We start from the raw sequence: 21,084 nt of genomic DNA on the forward strand, positions 1-21,084 counted from the left end.
ATATTTAATTCATTGCTGTGCTGGTCTTTGTTATTTCTTTGCATCTATTAAATTTATTTTTCTTGCTTGCTTTTCCAAATTTTTAAATCATTTATTTGTGCTCTTTATAAATTTTTAATATAGACAGTTAATGCCAAAAATTTCCCTCTTAAGACTATTTTAACATGCCTCAAGTTTTAATTTGCTGTATTTTCATTTCATTGTGGAATTTAAAAATTTTCTGTCTTGATTCCTCTTTGATCTGCCCTTCATTCTGCAGTGCACTGGTTAACTAGTAGCCCATGGTCAGTGACCCTTCCTTGGATACTAGATGTTATAGCCATAAGCGGATTATTTTTTCCACCAAGCACATTTTTGTGACTCAATTTTTGTAGGTCTTTCTATATGCACTTTTTAAAAAATAACATTTTCTTACCATCATGTGGTAGACTAATTTATCAAGGGCCTTAAATAGGGATAATCCTACCTCATAAGATAACTTTATCTTACTATAGAAGATAGAAGTTGTGATAGATGAAATACTAACGTGTGATACATGTGGCTGGCTTTCCTAAAGCGGTGGGCATAGCTTTCAGAAATATGAACATCCTGTAGGACAGCATCCGTTCTTCATGGTGAGAACCATATATGCAAGCAAACAGACCATGGTGGCTAAGCTCATCCTTTCAACTCCATGAGGACTCATCTACAGCCCAAACACTCAGTTAGTGACCATAACATTTCTCCTAATAACTCATAAACTAATGGTCATTAGCTTATAATTTTTTATATCATTGAGTTTTATTTTACCTATTTTTTCAGGAAATTAATAAACATATAATCTATAATTTGCTCAATAACTCATACTAATGGCTGAAAAACATTAGCGGCCATAGAAAGTAAACCTGACTATCTATATCTAATAAATTCAGCAAAGTATTTATAATTTTCTCATAGCTCTGCCCATGGCATCAATTATAGCACATATTCCTTGGCTTAAAATGATAACATTCATATCTTTTAGTCTTTGTTTTAAGCTTGTGTTGGTTTTCTTTGTAAAACGAGTAATTTAATAAAACTTCCACAGTGCTTTCTGGGGGATGAAAGCTTGTAAATTACTTTTGGACATCTTAATCAGAACAGTGTTAGACCTGTCTTTTTTCTTTGTCACACAGGCATCAAAGCCCTTTTCAAAGTTCATAATTTATGGCTTTTGAATGTATCCTACTCATTCTTTTGTGACCACTTGTTATTGCCATAGATTTCTCCCAGCCTAAGGAACACCACTTTTCCCTAGATCACAATTAAAGGCCTCATTGAATACATACTTAGTTCTTAGGGCAAGATAATTGCCTTCCAATCTGTGCTTTAAGAGTGTGTAGTAATTTTCTGTTGAGGCATATCCAGCCTCACAGCTAGGATGATTAAAACAATATGCATTATTTCTAGTTGAGTAAATCACTGCTGTCCTCACACTGCTATAGTCCATCTACACTGGTTATTCTGGAAGGCATTAGCAAGTCCCCAACTCCCCTTGCTTTTGATGCAGTTGCACTGGCTTTGCTGTAGAAGACTGAAACCACATAATGGAATAAAAGCAATTTGCCAGAAAACAAACCTTTCTGAAGCTACCTAATGGGCACTGTTTGCAATTGATCATCATTTATCCTTATTTTTGTATTATTCATGCCTTTAATATTAATTAATAATTTTATATAATGAAAATTAATACATTTATCACAAATATTCACACACACACATACATACACACACACACACACATATATATATATGAAAGAAGGTTATGCATCTCATCCATAGCAGCCGTTAGTCAAATCAATGTTTCTCTAGCCCAACCCTCCTACTTCCTTTCGCTATTCTCCCTTCTCGCTTCATGATGGCATTTATTAGCCAGTATTCCCTCCTCCACACTAATGTCACGTATGATTTATTACACTCAGCATCCCCTCTCTTAGCACTTCCTTTTCTAATACCAAGGACCTTTGTCTAGTGTCCTGGTCTCTCTTCATTCTTAAGCCATGTAAATACAGACATGTAAGCTGTTGGAGCTAGGATCTATGAAGAAGAAAGACACTGGATTATTTTCCTTTCTGAACCTGGGTTACACAATTTCCAACTACATAAATTTTTCCGAAAATTCTGCAATTTCAGTTTTTGTTGTTGCTGAATAAAATTCCCTGAGGTTTCGTATTAAAATTTCTCTAACCATTCATCCATGATGGACCTCCAGGCTGATTCCTTTTCCTTGTTATCCTGACACAACCAGCAATAAACATGACTATAAACACTCACACCCTAGACCAACACATTCTATAGGCAAACCACTCCCTGGATGGATCCAAAGTTATCTCCATAAGGGAACTGGACCCTTACTTGGATCCTTAGACTTTTGTTTCAGGTAGGAATACGTCTTCTCTATTCCCGAAGTACAAGGTCTGACTATTAGCTACACCTTGAGAGAACCTTGAGAGAACAGACTGTCTGACCTAAATCTAGGCGGGACCTTTGTTTGAGGTAGAAGCACAATAACCTTGAAGAAATAGAGGTAAATTCCAACTTTCTGACCTTTGGTCAGTGTGGAAATAGGCTCACACTTTGGGCTTTCACGCTTAATCTCATCGTTCTGCCTAATAGTCAATTCTAACAAAATTTTGTCCATGTACTTATTAATAGAATGTAGTTTTTCCAGTTGTTGTACTAGAGATGATTTTGATGGAAAAAAAACTTTCATCTTAATGATACCTTAGTTGTTTAGTTTTAAATTTTTTATAATATATTTCCTTTACTATTATTATTTTTAACAATTTCATATATATAATCTATGTGTTATGATCATATTCAATCCTACCTCAAAAAACACTTAGGACATCTCTATCACTCCCCAAGGTCATGAGAAAACACATAAATGGGGCATAAATATTTTAATATTATATTTCTAAGAAACCTTTGTTACCCTGAATAGTGGTAACTGCCTATAAAATTAATAATTAAATTAGTAATCTTCTGAGCTTGATTGGCTCACATTTTAAGCATGTCTATAATCCACCTGTTGTATATAGAATGGTTTAAAGTTCAAGGCCAATTGCAATTCATGTTGATGTTTAGTATTTCAGGAAGTGTGGCTCAATTGGTGTATACAGCAAGTCCTAAAGTCCTGCAATTTACATTGTCCATCTTTTTCATTTTCAAGTCGCTGTAAATTTTTTTTTGATGAAAACGCATGAGAATTTTATTAATTTTGTCATGACAGTGTCCCTCAGCATTTGAGAAGCTGAGAGACCTCGAATAGCTGGTACAGGCTACTATTAATGGAGAAGGCCACAGAAGCAATAGGGCTTGTTCTTGGACTATTATGATTTGCTTATTCAAAAGGGCTGTTACCAATAATTGGCTGGAAATTTTTATTAACAGCTCTGGTATCACTTGGAAATTTTTACAGAAATAAAATATGCTGTGTTTATTACTGGGATTGTATTGATCCTATAATTACTTTGGAGAAATTTATACTTTCATATCTCAAGGCTTACAACACAGATATAGCAAGTATACATCCAGGTCTTTTTGATTAAACAAAGTAATATTTTGTAATTTCTATTGTGTATGTCTTATGTAATATCCATTCTACTATTATGCACATATTATTTAAGGTTTTTTAAAATGAATACACAATTTGAATTGTTTCCTTTCGCCTAGTTTTGGAGTTTGGCCAATGAAATAGAAATGATCATGATGCAAGCCCAGGACTTTTACAGCCTTCTGCCGTTAGTCAAGCATCCAAAATGATAGGCACAGTCTGTTAGAGGGCCACTCCTTTGGCTCTGTATGATCACTAGCCAATTTCCTGACATAAGGAGAGCCATCCTTGATTAGCCGTGATGAGCTGACCTGCTATCTCCCTATGTGAGCCAAGACAGGAGAAAAGCTCAGTCCAGGTCAGAAGAGCTAGCAGTGAGAACTGTGAATCTAAGAAATATCTAATATTTTAGCCAGTTCAACTAGGAGAAGCTGATTATATGCCAAAGACATCACAAACTTAACTTCTATATCTATGCAAAGATTTTCCCCTTTTATTTTCTACAAAAATGATCTCATATTTATTTCTTATGAAAGCTTTTCAGGGAATGAATGGTGAGGTAAAATAAAACCAAAGAAAATAAAGATAATGGATAATGAAATTAAGAACATCGTTTGTGAGTACAATATTTACTAGTTACAATACATGACAAAAGCAACCGGGAAAAGATGGGCTGCTTGGGCTCACAGTTGCGAGGAGAGTCTCTCATAGTAGGGACAGCATGGCAGCAGGAGCGTGAAGCTGACACTCGATTGTATCCACACTCAGGAATCAGAAAAAGATAAAGGTTGGTGCTAAATCCATTTTCTACTTTTTATTCAGTCCAAGACATCAGGTGATGAGGTGGTGGGAGTTCACATTTAGAGTGAGTCTTTCCTGCTCAATAATTTAATCTGAGATCACAGGCATATCCAGAAGACTGTTTCTTGAGAATTTCTAGATCCTGTCAAGTTGATAATCAATATTAACAAATATTATTTTGTTTATCTCTAGTACTTATTTATAAAAGAAAAGTAAAATACACTTATATAGAGTTAAATTGCTAATACCACAGATTATTCTTTTTTGTTTGTTTGTTTTTGTTTTTCATTTTTTTTGTATTAAATGGTATTTGAATTTTTTTTATATTTTTATTTTTTAAATTTATTTATTTATTAAGGATTTCTGCCTCGTCCCCACAACCGCTTCCCATTTCCCTCCCCCTCCCCCGATCAAGTCCCCCCCCCTCATCTGCTCGAAGAGCAATCAGGGTTCCCTGACCTGTGGGAAGCCCAAGGACTGCCCACCTCTATCCAGGTCTCCTAAGGTGAGCATTCAAACTGCCTAGGCTCCCACAAAGCCAGTACGTGCAGTAGGATCAAAAACCCACTGCAACAAGACAGGGTTTCTCTGTGGCTTTGGAGCCTGTCCTGGAACTAGCTCTTGTAGACCAGGCTGGCCTCGAACTCACAGAGATCCGCCTGCCTCTGCCTCCCAAGTGCTGGGATTCACAGATTATTCTTTTAAATATTTGTGTGTGAAATTATTTAAGAGCTATTTTTCTAAGAGATGATTAGAAGGCATTAGTAAATGAACTCCTTCATGTTGGATTAGAAATATGGATAGAAAATAGCAATTGGGTTCAGAGGTAAGAATCCAGGTCCAGAATCTACCATGGTACTGTTTAAGGTAATTGCTCTTTTCTGAAAAGCACGAACTCCAGCACAAACCTATAGAGCAGACTAACTGGGAAGACAGTGTCCAGGTCCAGGTCAGAGCCCTAGAACACAAGAACTGAGACTATGAAGTGATTATGGAGAAGAAAAATAAACTTAAATACTTGGCAGTTGAATTCCTGACAATTGGGGCTGGAAGATATATGAAAAATGCCATCCCAGGATGGTTCACGGACATCTCTATGTGTTTTGCTATCTGCTCTAACTGTTCTAATTTAAAAAAAATAGTAACAACAATGAAAACAGCACAGGAGAGAAAGGCCCCATGCAACAGAGTTTATATGGAGGTTTTTTAATTGGGAAAAGGTGACTGGGAAAAACAAGGGAGGGGGAGGAGATCGGCCTCTGGGAACAGGAGTGGCAGAAGAGAAGAGGGGGAAAGAGGGAGGGGATAAGAGGAGAGGACAGAAGAGGAGGGGACTGGGAGGAGGAGAGGAGAGTGACAGAGACAGAAAGAAAGAGAGAAATGAGAGATGGGCAGGCCCTTTTAAAAGGGAACATAGTGAATTTTCACAGGAGGTGATCTTAGTGGCTATAGCTGAGGAGTACCTGTCAGAAATCCTAGGGCAGGCCAGTAGAGAGGTCGGAACCCTTCCTTTCAGCAGTCAGTTGCCAGCCTTCTTAGAGGTGGGCTTATCTTCAGAATGGAGTGCTGAGAGTTCTAGAACCTGTAGGTGGAGGTGCTGTCTCCCTGTCTTTTTAGATAGAGGTAAGTCTTTTTAGAGACAGCGTAACAGTTTCTCGTCAATATATCACCCAGCAACGGGAAATTACATGCCTGTAGTAAATAAAGCCCTGGGTCTCGGTCTAATCATTAAAACAAAATCATATATGTGTGCATCTGTGTGTATGAGTGTGTTTGTGTATGTATAATTGTGTGTATATATATACACATATATACAGCTAATATATTGCATAATATATATCGTGCTAATTATTTTGTCATTTCTTCTGAAATAAAGGGAATATACTGCATGTAATTGCATAGATTTGCATATTTATTGTTATGCTAATCAGCAAGCAGAAACCTCCTGTTCCTCCTTTGTGAGCCTCATGCTTCAACAACCTCTGCCCTCCTGACAACATGAAATACCGTTTCTGCTGTCAGTGCCCTTAAGCAAACCTATTATCCACATGGGGAAAACAGCCAGTTTGCATTCTGTTTTCCTTTCTTCTCTGTAATTCCTTGAATGGTTATGCATTGTATTGTACTTGGAGGCATTTACTTTCTTGACATTTGATGCAATTACAAGCTGGGCAAAACAGCATAAAAGCACCACAAGCAGTCTAATACTGCTCCCGTGGAACTGCCTCGGGGGGGAGTGTGATGAGCGATTTCCAGTGTGACATAAATGTCATGTACTATTAGGAAAACAGCCTTTAATGACTTAGTTTACTGTTTTATTAGAGTCACGTGAATGAACTAGGCATTTTAAATAAGTATTCACAATTAACTTTTATTCCTGCCATACCTATTGTTTGATAATTATAAACTAAGATGACAATAATAAAGAATCTTGCTGATTTTCAAGCTCCTTTTAGACACCGTCTCTTACACTGACTTGAAATATCACATTTGCCAAATGTTTAATTAATATATCAAAAATATCATAGTCAGTCATTCTAAATAAGGGCCCTTCTAGTGAAGCATACGTAAATACTAGTCTTCGGAGAGTGTTTTAGTCACTAAATGAAAAGGACATATTTTCCAGGAGAATTTGTGGCTTCAGCTCAGATTTAAATTTCAGATTCAGCATGCCATCTCATATTTCTTATATATGAATGTATGTGGTAATTAGATAAGATAAATGACGATCTTGATGGCCTTGAGGCAGATGCAAGGTCTGAAAGTGTTGAAAACATAAGAATCTTCAACTAATGTCCTAATGGGATATTTTTCTGCATAAAGAATACTTATTCTTTTCTTGGTATTTCTTGTCTCATTGGGTTGTTTTCTGTTTATTTTGGTCTTTGGTTTTTATTTGGAGAAAATGCAGTTTCATGGATAGGGAAATGGGGAGAATTTCGGAAGAGATGAGAGAAGAAAACAAATATGATAAAATACTTCATATGAAAAAAATTAATCAAAAAAGAATATTGATATTATAATACTAAAAACCCACAACTAACACATAATTATTGATATGGATAATATAAAACAAGAAGAACGTGCAAGTCGATGTATTGTTACATATTTGTGACATAAAACACCATAATTCTTACAAATTTATGTATTTGAGAAGAGTAACATTCAAATTCACAATTTGTGAAACAAAATTGAAGCTTGTTTAAAATTTTATTAACAGAACTCAATTTACTAATGTATGCCTTATCAGATACAATTTTTTAAGCGGGATCCAATTATCAACCTCAGACCACTAGGCTTTCATACCAAGTACTTATGTCATTTAAGAAATCTCACTGGCACTATTTTTAATATTCAATAACAAGAATTTTTTTTATCTTGTTTACACAGCACTATAAATATTAATTAATATAATGTATTCTCTTTTGGTAATGATAGATTTGTAAAGTTTACTTAGACTTTCCAGGGACTCTCATCTTTTGTAAAACATCAAATTAAAATGCAATAATGAGCATAGAGAATTCTCAAGTCAATTTTCGAAGACATGAAAAGAAATGAAGCCAATACTGGTATTTAAATAAGGATGCTTAAACACATATGTACAGTCATCCTTAAACATAACAAAATAAAATTATGAGCACAAAAAACAAAACAAGTATACAACAATGTCTTTGCTTTCAGTGTATTTTGACTGCAGTAGCTATCACATGTATCACTGAAAACATTTTATGTGACCAACAATATCTGTAATTCAAGTCTGAACACTGGGTCTTGGTATTTCAACAGGAGGTGTGGTACACACATACTTTTATCCAAGTGCAAATTTTGATTAGTAAAATAAGACTTTCATTGGCTAATTTTGCTGATGTTTTAGCATTCATTCCCTGGCAAAAATCCGTGCTGAAATTTAGTATCCATTTTCTTATTGTAAGGTACAGGGCGAAATGAGATTTTAAGGTGTGATTCTTACAGGTAGATGTAGTTCTGATGAATAATTGGCTCACAGGTTAATGATTAGTGGGTTAATAGGTTATCAAAATAATACGAGTTTGTTTTAAAAGAGAATTTGGGCATTTCTCATGTAGCTAAAGCACAAATGTTATGAGCTCTTTAATACAACAGTGTGTGATGTTCAGAAGAAAGCATTATACAGCATTCCTTCTCAACCTCCAGGGCTTACATTCTATCCTCCCCATCTTCAGTGATGTTTCCTGAGAGTTGGAGGAGAGCAAACATTGACCTAGATCAACAATTTAAACAGTGATGTGTCTCCATACTAATCACTTACTGCCATGAAAAGTGCTTCTTACAGTGGTCAGCCTTGCCCCAGTGAATGATCGCATACCCATGTTCATGTGGGCAGCACTATTCTCAGTGCGTTAAAATAATAAAAAATAAACAAATAAATGAATAAACTCAGAAACATGAATTAGGGAGGAAGGTGAGCAGTTTAATATGCTATTGCCACAGGGATTTTCATGAATGTAAGAGTGCACTACACTTACAGTGGCTCCACCTCTTCACCCCATATATTTCACAAACTTTCTAAACAACAAGTAAGTAATAATAGATTAAATGAGTGAAATCAAGGAGGTCTAATAAAATCTATTCATATCAAATTCAGGATCTGAACTGGGTGCTGCTTAACTTCAAAATGTTCAGTATCTGTCCAGCTATACGTTTGGTAAAAATTGTTTCAAACCTACTGTAAACAAAAAAGAAGCAAAGAGTGAGAAGTGGTGCTAGGTTGAGGAAGGAATAGGACATAAAGAGCAGCATGGATACTGACATTTGGTCTTGTTTACATCAAAAACTGAAGGCTTGGAGCGAACTGCATTGAGATTAACATGTGAAAGAAGCCAGGTAGCAGAGGATGACCAGGAGCCACTCCCCACCTGGATTGTGTAAAGCAAACTTGGGGGAGACCAGTACTTATGTGGGTGAGCTACAAAAGATGAGGAATCTCCTGCCAGACAACAAGTTTCTCCTTGTGGTTTGTTTGTTTCTTCATTTATAGCTCTTTAGTAAACAGCCCTGGCTGGCTGCAACTCTGTGTAGAGCAGGCTGGCCTTGAACTCCTAAAGATTTGCCTGCTTTGGACTCCTAAGCGCAGGGATTAAAGAATGAACTATCACTCTGTTATGATTATTATTATTATTATCATTATTATTATTATTATTATTATTATTATTACTGCTGCTGCTGTTGTTGTTTTTGTTTAAACTGCATTTTTATTTGTTTCTGTGGACATAAAAAATTTTTTTGGCTCGTGCTGTCAGTCCTGGAATGTTTCAAGGCATTGTTGAGACTCAGATTCTTGCCTCTGATACTTAATAGTTCTGAGCAATTCTAATGAGTCTAGAAATACAATGCAAGTATGGAAAATGTTAGCAAAGACATTCACATAGTTTTGTTTCACCACGGGGCAAAAACTACCTCATATAAAATAGGAACATAAATTGAATATAATAGAAATAAGTGCACACAATTCTGGCCATAAGTGCTTCTCACAATGCTTTATGTGTTTCCCTACGGAGACTGTGTGGTTTAAAAGCATCTTTTCTTTAACTGCGTGTGTATTAAAGAGCTCCCTATGGAGACCCCCAAGATTAGCAATGTATTTGAGCATTATAGTCCTTAACATGTGGCGATATTATCCTGAGTTTTCTGTGACAATGAATATTGTCTTTCTAATTTTATAGCAGTTATAACTACCATGAATCAACATAGAATGGCAAAGAAATTTAAAATCTAGAAATATACTTTCAATTGTATGATTACATGCACTACTTTTCTTTTATCACAAAATTATTCTCAAACATATCTGCAGAAAAACAATATGGCTTCCTCTATATCTGTACAGCCATTATGAAAGGGGACGAAGGTACATCTAAAATTATATTACTCCTATAGAGTTTACAAAAGGCACTTGAAACTTCTGCTTATGAAGTACTTTGTATATGTTAGAAACCATGAAATAATGACAGTGTTAGGTACTATCAAACTTGGAAGAATAATTTTATCATATAAATAATGAAAATTATACAGGTGCTTTGCCCATTTGAAGAGTAGCTTTCCACAAATGGTTAAGACTTTTACCCAGTTAGCTGTCTTGCCAGTCCACAATAGGTGTGTATGTGTGTGTGTGTGTGTGTGTGTGTGCACATTTTCTTTTTCTGGGTAAATAAAAATAACAAGGCAGCAGTATAGACACAGGGATACTCACATTTATTTAATTGTTTTCATTTATATAACCAAGAATAGAAAAATTGTGCGGTGGTGATGGTGGTGGCACAGGCAGGCCTTTATCCCAGCACTCAGGAGGAAGAGGCAGGCAGATCTCTGTGAGTTCAAGGCCAGCCTGGTCTACAAGAGCTAGTTCCAGGACAGGCTCCAAAGCTGCAGAGAAACCCTGTCTCGAAAAACCACCAACAACAAAGAATAGAAAACTTAAAGGCAAATATATTAGTGTTTTTAATATTCCTTGCAATTTCCTGTATTTTAAGTACTTTATAAAATTGAAAATTTATATCGACATGGTATAATTAAGATCTTGAATGGTTTCTATAGATTCCTATGCTAATCTTGTGGCTCCAGCAGGGCCTGTGGTGACTGTTGGGTGTTTGGGAGGTAGACTGAGAGGACAGCTCTCAGGTCTGGGAAGGTGACTCCACAGGGGTTGGTGGATTTTCACCGCCATGCTTGCTCTCTTTCCCCTTGCTTATGATGTGAACATTTTTCTTCATTGCTAGTCCTTTCCAGGATGTGTTGTCTGATTTTCAGAACCAAACAATCAGAATAATCTATTTTGAACTGGCTCTCCATCTGTCAGCCACAATCAAGCTATATTCTTTTCAGGAGATTATCTCAAGTGTTCTGCTATGGTAAGGGGGAGCTGAGAAGCATAAAATAAATTTAAAGATTGCTTTTTAGAAATAACTTTGAATTTAATAAAAAATAATTATATGAATAAAATTAGTTAATAAATATGTTTTCATATATTGCATATTATAAAATATTATAACAATAGAGCTATCAATTGGAAAAAGTAAATTATAAAATTTTTATTCTTATAACTAAACTTATGATATTGGTAATCTGTCCATTGGTGAACATAGAGTACATATTCAATAAAATAAATTTTACTTTTGTGGTTTTTATATAATATCATAGTTTCAACTTATTTGTGTAAGTGCAGATTGACCATTGCTTTCTAGTTTACTTACTCAGAATAATTTTAATGAATATCTAAAAGATTAATGTTAGCCCTGATTTCCTATGCAGTGATTTTACCTGAAAAGTAAGTCTGGTAACTTGGAATCTTTGCTGGATATTTTCTTTGGAAGTGAATGCAATCTATTTTGAATTGTTGACATTACTAATAAAAAGTGTTGCTGGATCAGAATGCATGGATGCTGAGAGGGTATATAAGATTGTCCCTGTTGTTAAATAAAGGAGTCCACTCTAAGGCTTCTACCTGACTCCCGGTGGCTGTGGTCATTGACATTGCCCCAAAGGTTCAGCAACACTTTATATTAAAAATGTGTATAAAATGCTTCATCTCCAGCTTACCTTTTTCATTTTATTATCAAATTACTGAATTACATTGCATTTTTCTGCGTTAAAATCATGTTCAATATTAAAATGAAAGGCAAGAAATATCACAGGAAACAGGAATGGTGCCAACATGAGCAGATGTAGATTATTAAAATCCTTCCTATTTTATCATCACTCTCTGATTTCAAAACCCTAGTGACAGATGTAACAGTAAATAACTTTTCTAAGTATTGTCCTGATCACTCATACAGCAAAGAATGAAGCTTAAGGTTATGAAAGAACTGATAGGAGGGAAACAAATCCAGACAGTTTGGATTAATTATGGACAGGAAGTGGAGATTGGCATGTATAATGCTGTTGGTCTAGTCTCAGTAAATAGATTGCCTCTTTCACACTCAATTTTCTTCTCAAATACAGAGCTGCCCTATTAGTGAACATTGTTAAAGGACTCAAATGAGGGTCTCTTCCTCTAACCTCTCCTTTCATGTATCCCTTTTCCTCTACTTTACTTTGAGACAAATATCTTTACAATATGTGTCTGTATTCACCATGCCTTATCATCTTATTTATTCATAAACCCTTTAGAACTGAACCACAAAATTATATTTACATAGAATATATATATATATATATATATATTGCGTACACAAACACAAATATAAAACTTTTATTCAGATTCACACAGGCCATTTCTCCAACAACACAACTTAGCACCAACACATGACTGATTAACTATCTATATTAAATAAATTTATTCATTCATTTTACATCCCAACTGCAGGTTCCCCTCCCTCCTCTCATCCTAATCTCGTCCCCACCTCCCCTCCTCTCCACCAACCCCAATCTACTCTCCTCTGTTTCTGTTCAGAAAAACTAAGCCTTCCATGGGCTACTTAGCTATGCTTTAGTTTAACGTTTTTAACAGGAAGATGCTAGTCTTCACATCGAGAACCTCCACACAAGAGTGACAGACTTCAGAATCCCCCCTCTAATTACTTAGACATGCAGGTAAACTCATACTTCAGTCAGTGAATGGACCAGTGAGCTGTAGTATATGAAGAAAAAGGAAGTACTACCAAGTTACAAAAGGAATGACCTATCAGATTATGAAAAGATGGGGAAGACACTTAAATGTGCATGACTGGGTAAAACAAGTCATTTTAAAATCAGAGCAAAGCCATAAAAGGTGCATGTATCCAATAATTTATTAAGAAAATAAGGAAAAATGTGCTGAGACTTACAAATCAGTGCTTTTGGGTTCTGGAGGAACAGCTGCACTGCTTACTGGGAAGCCATAGGAAACACTCTGTGACATCACCCTGGTGTGTCCTTAGCACCACACTTTGACCAAATGCAACTATTGCTCAACACCAGAAGCACACTTCAATATAAGCTCTTGATAATAATGGCAATGATATGTTAAGATGGGCTCAGCAATTGTACTAAATGTAATGTACCGGTCAGAGAGGTTGTTGATTACTGTGAATGCTGTGCTTATTTAGGGACAGGAAACATGGAAGTTTTGTGACTTTCACTTAATTTTTCTATGTTTCCCTAATTTCTCTAAAATAATATTTTGACTAAATATACTTAGTTGTCAAATTTACTGCACCTGGAATCAAATAAAATTTAGATGGGTACACCGGTAAGTATTTTTTTTTTTTTTGGATATTGTGAGAAGACTCATGAAGACCCACTCTAAATTTGGCGCATGTCAAAGGACATTGAAGAAGGAACCTTTTGCTCTACATCTGCTTGATGTATTCTTGCTATCCTGTTGCTGAGGCATTCTTTTGCTGGTATCAGAACCACTTTTAAAGCATTCCAAAGCAGGTGGGAATGCCAGTTCTCAAGGAATCTTCTGTGATTCCAGCATCAGATTGGGGTTATTAAAATACCAGTTCTGTGTACTGAAAAACTACTGGATTATTGATCTTTCTGTTTAGGAGAAAACACTGGTGGACTAGGAGGACCACACACATAAACGAATCTAATAAATCCCATATATATTCATTCTGTCAGCTCTCTTCCTTTAAAGAACCCTAAAACATATACTATAAAAATAATTAGATAAGAAAGAATATAAGGAGGGTTGGATCAATGGGTCAGTAGTTGAGAGGGCTTGGAGCTCTTTTAGAGCATCTAAGTTAAGTTCTGCAATCAAGCAATATACATCTCCTAACCATCTACGACTGTAGCCCTAGTGGACCCAACACTCTCTTACAGATCATGGAGGTATTGATCACCACATTGGGCAGACTTGTACACAAAAGCACACTTGTAAACAAAATAAAAGTTAATCTTAACAAAAATGCAAATAAGTAAACAAAACTCCACATTGAGTGGTATGTGAGACTAAAGTCTTCAGGAACAGTTCTAATAAGCAAAGTTGCAACTAACTGAAAAATAAGATGATGTTGTGTAATATTATCAACACAGTATAAGATAAATATCAATGTGTCTATTTCAAGTGAAAATCTTAATATAACATGATCATTTCAAATTTAATTGAACATCCATCCTTCTTGAGTTTAACACTTTCTTATGTGTGGCCTCCATATCACTATATGTACTTCAGAAAGTACTGTAAATGAAGGATTTGAGTGTATATATATCAGAGTATCTCTATGTCTCTGTTCGCATGTGTCTTCTGTTTGTGATGACTACAGAACACAGTGCATAACCCAGCAAATGCTACCTAAGGAGATGGGATGAAGGTCAATCTTACCAGAGATAAAGCATCTTGATTTAATGTGATGGAGAGTAAGTGATGACGACTCTGCTTCATTCTTTATTTCTAGGGTGCCCAACATTAGTCTACTCATGAGAAACATGTTACAATACAGATGCACTGTATCACTCGTCAAACCACCGCTTCCACAAATTAATTCTGAGAATGGGCTCCTGATGGCATCATACTTGGGATAAAATATAGAATGACACAGAATTAAAGTAAAATAAATAAAGGCGTTATACTATGTATGGTATAATTAAAACACTTGGTATATCAATGAGAGGGGCAGATATTTTCATAACTGTATATGAACATTCAGAAGTTTATTCAGAAGAAGGTGGAGAGTTGCACAGATGTTATTTCCAGATTTGTGTTTATTCAGACATTAGATTTTCTTCTTTTTCTTACTCTTCCTCATTTTCTTCTCCTTTTTTCTCCTCCACCTCTTCCTCTTCCTTCTCTTTTTTCATTAACCTGAGGTATTTGAGCGTGACAGTACTCTTGGACTGTGCCACTACCCAAATAGACTCTTATTTGGAAGAGTGATGAGTTACTTTGGACTCAGGAGTTACAGTCATCAGTTTGCATTTCTTGATGGGCCAAGGGTGTTTAAGTAAAACTATAAGAACATACAGCTAAAACCAAACCACAGAGTTCACCTGAAAATGAGACTGTGTTACAACAACATAATACAAAAATTTTAAAAAGTCAATTTTAAATAATTTTTATCTTTGGCAATAACATGGAATACAGAATGTAATTTAAATGTGAATAAGAGAATAAAAGACAAGGATAATACAAGTATATCATATACCTATTATCAAAATAGCTAATTCAAGTATTTTGATAAAATTAGAAGAGGCTTAATTCATTTTCTTTTATTACAAATAACAAGATATTTTACTTTATTCTGATTACTTGTCATTTATCACATGTGTATTATATTGCAATTATGTAATAACAGTTGATTTTATATTGATATCTAAAATATTCTTGAAACTGAAGTTTATAGACTTGAGTAATGATGTGGGAGTGCCATATATCAATCTGTTGATTTCATTGGTTAAGCAATAAAGAATCTGTTTGGCCCTCATAGGTTAAAACATAGGTGGGAGGAGTAAACAGAACAGAATGCTGGGAGGAAGAGGAAGTGAGTTCAGACTCAACAACTCTGCTCTCTGGAGCAGAGACGCCATGCCCCGCTCCCGGGCAGACACACGTGATGAAGCTCCTAACCAGGATGGACATAGGCTAGAATCTTCCCGGTAAGACTGGTGCTTACAGATTATTAGAGATGGGTTGATCGGGATATCAGAATTAGCCAGTAACGGCTAGAGCTAAAGGGCCAAGCAGTGTTTAAATGAATACAATTTGTGTGTTGTTATTTCGGGGCATAAGCTAGCAGGCAGCCGGGGTGCTGGAGACGCAGCCCCACAGCTCCTATTACTACAGAGTAACACAATGAGAAGCTTTCTGATAGACTTCTGGATTTGTATGGAGAGAACAGACTGAAGTAAGGTAATTCTGACCAATCAGAAAAATCTGTATCTTATTTAACATTGTAGCCTTTACATTTTAAGAATAAGAAAAAAATGTGAACCCTATGCTCATGAAAGAAGGGTTAGCAATAGAAGAGACAGCTTAGTAATTAGGAATACTTGCTACTATTACAGAAGATCAGAGCTCAGTATATTGTGTAATTTCAGTAATCTAAGTTATCAGTTCCTGTCCTGTGTCCAAAAACAACTTATGATAAATTTCTAAACAAGCAGTCATTGTGGCAGGATATTTGATCATCCTCTGAAGCCCAAAATTGCATTATTTAATGGAAAAACTTGTTTCATGTTGTGGTGTGTCTCAGCCCTAGCACATACCTTTAATCCAAGACTTTCTGCTTATTGTAAATATGATTAAGTAGAAACAACATTCCTTACGTCAAGAGGTGCGACAAGCAACTCGTGGATAGGAAGTTACTACCATAGAGAGTAAGAGGGAATCATGAGAACAGATATAGAGACGTACAGGAAGTACACAGGAGAGTCTTTGTGAAAGAGGAGTTTTGTTTGAGACACCATGAGACAAAGCTCTCTTTCTGAGATGTTTGGTAGCAGAGAAAGGTCAGCTGGCTGCTTTTTCTGCCTCTGAGAGACCAGGTTAACACTCCAGCATCTGGCTCCTGAATCTTTATTGGTAAAGTAGAATGATTGAGATTTTGATTAAAAACAAGTTACAGTGTCATGTGATCACTGTCAGAAACTTCACTACTCTTTGTAGTACCCATGATTGGATGTCCACAGTGGTGTGTGCTACGTTATCAACACAGCAATGCTTCCTTAAAGGAAATGCATGATTAGAAAGTGCTTGTGGAAGCTTCCTTTCCAGTAAGTTATTTTATAATTTTCTTTTTGTAAGACAGAAGTATGTGTGAAGACAGGTATGATAAAGGACCTCATTCACAGTCCCCTCTTTCTTTTGCACAAGTAAGAAATCCAGGAAAGAAAAGCAAGAAAAACACAGTTTCTTAATACTTTATTTCAAGATATTATTGCTATACCTAAAATGTCATGTTATTTCTTTGTTTTTAAACTTATTTTGGACAAGGTTAAATTAGGGCATTGTAAAGCACATATGCAAGTATATTTTTAATATATCGCACACCTTCTCAAGCATAAATGATTTTTACAGCTCTAGTCTCAATGCCTACATTGAAAAACTGACCCATGTATCCCCAAACAGAACGTATAAACAAAGTGTGGTATATTTATACAATAGATTTTCCTTCCATGTGAAAGAATATTTTGCCTTTTACAGGAAAAGTCATGCAACAGGTTATGTTAAATGAGTTTAACCAGCCTCAGAAAGACAAATTCCACATTTACACCTATTTGTTCTATAATTTTATTTATTCATATAAGTTCCTGTATCAAATGCATATATTAAATAAAAGTAGATGTGAAAATAAATGGTCAAACAAGAAGGATAAGGAAGATGAGGGTAGGGGTGAATTCGGCAGTTCATATTCATATATCTAAAACTCCTCTCATTGCAGAACCAAGTTTTCATTATAACATGTGATATTAAGGTGTTTTATTGTGGGGCTGGAGAGGCGACTCAACAGTTAAGACCTCTGCTCTTGTAGAGGACGTAGATCTCCCCCCCACCCCCAGCACCTATATCATACAATTATAACCACCTAACTCCAGTTCTGAGGGAACATGTTGCCCAACCACACAATAAGGCACATACCTGTACCTTTAAACATTTTAAACAAAAGAAGATTATGACATGAATTAAAAACTTGATCTAGTTCATATAGTTTTGCTATTCCACATAGAAGCACATGAGTGTACAGCTTCATCAGGATTCATTTTTCTCACACCTTATGCTTATACACATAAATGTGTATAAATTATTATTTAGAAATGACTAATTAGATATTTAAGATATCAGTTAATAATTTAAAATGAATCATTTATTTTTAAATGTTATCAGTTGGATGAATATATCTATAAGGAAGAATTTCAAATAACAGTTTTATCATCCTTACTGTAATTAAGTGGCTAGAAAGAGAAACCGAATAAGTACCAAATATCACAAAATATAGTATATTTTGAAAGAATATATTTTTGTAATTCCTATTGACAATAAACATCTAAAGATGCAGTATTAGCATGTGATTTTAAAGGCCATGAGCTGAGCTTAAATACCATTGACTTACATCCTAAATAATTACACACATTCTTTACTAGGAAAGGTGAACCACCTCAAAAAATCATTGAAAATATGTTGTTTACATAAGAGCAAAAACCAGAATGAAATAATTTTTCCACAGTCTAGTCCATACACACATGCATATATCTATCAGAAATCAAGTATTACTGAATCCATGTAATTTTTTGAAGTGATAAAAGTAATAATTTAAAGATAGTAAAAATACCAAACATCAAAATGGACACTGTTTCATTTTACTTTGTCTTGTATTTTGTATGACTTTATTGTATATCAGGACAAAATAACACAGTAGCAGCATTTATCATATTTCTCAGTGAAAACTATTCTCTCGATTTGAGTATCACTTTAAAATATCAAGTTGGTGAAGTGTGTTTTGTGAACCCCGCAATAATGAATGACTTCTAAATAATTTTAATTTTCAAATAATGATACAAAAATGTTGGTTATTTTGTTCTTAGATTTTATGCCTCTTGATCATCCTAAAGTATGTGACGTTTGACTGCAGCAATAATGGATGGGCCTAATAACAGCTTCTCTTAAATATGTAGACGACGAAACAAGACACAGTTCCTAAGAATTTGCTTGTGATGGATAAACTTAGAAAATATTCAACACAACATTTTTCCATAGCTATGGTAGACATCTTAAAAGCAATCTTTCCCTTGACTTTTTATGATTCATCTTCTGTTCAATTTCTCCTTGCTATAATATGATAGATTAATCTAGGGTTTTAGTGATCCTTCATCATTGAAAGTAATTGTGGGAATTGACTCACTCCTTCATTCTTGCAAACTGTCTTGATCTGTGACACTCCAGCTCATCCGAACTCCTTCAAATAAACATACCATTTCCTCTCCTAATTTTCTCACTCAAGTGGAAAGCCAGCATTCCCTCCTATAGATGTTTTCAGTCCTCATCTTTTCCTAAAAGACTTCTGACACCAAACCATCAATTCTGTGCTCAGTGATGCATCAGCTCCTGTGTCCATCTTCCCTAACAAGATGATTATCAACACCAGTATCACCTAGCAGGAAGCTGAGGGGGAATTCAGTACCACTGGTGAGTCTATGAACTGCTGAAAGCCTTCTAACTCACCTTAAAACCTCCATTTAAACTATCCACTTTAAAAAAACACCATCAAGAGTGAATAAAAAAGGTTCAATTATGAGTTTCAGACCTCAGATATCTTTCTGTCATATTTGGCATTTGAATAAGATTCATTTGCTTTTACTGAAATACATACATATAAATGGCATATATATGCGTGTGTATTTCAGTACATATATAATTTACACCTTATATTGATGGGTGCTACATATTATCATCTTAAGAGCTTAAGAATACATAGGAAGCTTAACTAGAAAACATTTCAGTGATAAATATGCTTTCTTTTTGTTAGTCCATTCTTCCTCATAAAAGCAAATATGGTTATAACTAATTGGATAATTTTTCATGTTTTGCTCTGTCTACATATCATGCTTTGGTTTTAATCAAACTATCTTAAAATTGACAGCTTATAGGAGAACTACACATTTTATAAAATTACAATTGACTGAACAACTCTTCTATTATATATGGGATGACTGAGCTCATCTTCTGACATTTAGCCGGTATCTCAGCTCTGGCTTAAATAGAAGCTAACAATACTCTCAAGCCTATTATACTGACTGAAATTAATAGACCCTTGTGTCCCTGAGATCATTTCAATCTCAGTGTAGTTTTATGTTTATCTACATATTCCCTGTACCAGAACAGTTGTATTTTTTAAACCAAGTCTCATCTCTAGGAAAATAAGCCAGAAAAAAAGTTCCACAGTTCTCCTGTGTGTACAGACTTCATTCTCCATGTGTCAGTGTGAAATGTGTGCCAAACAGCACAAGTTTGTTTGTTGATTCCTTTCTTATCTGCAACTGAATGCCTTCCTGTTCTGATTGTTTGTAGTTCTCATCCCAACACACCTCTCTTGTAATATTACATCTAGTAAACCTCCAGTAAAAGACATTTCTTTTACTCTTGGGCCTTGAATAACAACTGCACATATTTCCTAAACTATATGACTCTCCTTCTTTTCTTTTTATTTATTTTTATTTTTTTTATTGAGAAAAGGAAAAAAAGTTTCCCGCTCCTCCCAGCCTCCCATTTCCCTCCCCTCCTCCCACCGTTCTCCCCCTCCCCCCACTCCTTTCCCCCTCCCTCTCCAGTCCAAAGAGCAGTCAGGGTTCCCTGCCCTGTGGAAATTCCAAGGTCCTCCCCGCTCCGTCCATGTCTAGGAAGGTGAACATCCAAACTGGCTAGGCTCCCACAAAGCCAGAACCTGAAGTAGGATCAAAACCCCGTGCCATTGTCCTTGGCTTCTCAGCATCCCTCATTGTTCGCCATGTTCAGAGAGTCCGGTTTTATGACTGACTCATGCTTTTTCAGTCACAGTCCAGCTGGCCTTGGTGAGCTCCCAATAGATCAGCCCCACTGTCTCAATGGGTGGGTGCACCCCTCGAGGTTCTCACTTCCTTGTTCATCTTCTCCCTCCTTCTGCTCCTCATTGGGACCTTGGGAGCTCAGTCCAGTGCTCCAGTGTGGGTCTCTGTCTCTATCTTCATCCATCACCAGATGAAGGTTCTACGGTGATATGCAAGATATTCGTCAGTATTGCTATAGGATAGGGTCATTTCAGGTTCCCTATCTTCAT

This window comes from Microtus oregoni, unplaced genomic scaffold (assembly GCF_018167655.1).
Source record: "Microtus oregoni isolate MIOR12 unplaced genomic scaffold, Mior012 000040F_ref0000088, whole genome shotgun sequence".
NCBI lineage: Eukaryota > Metazoa > Chordata > Mammalia > Rodentia > Cricetidae > Microtus > Microtus oregoni.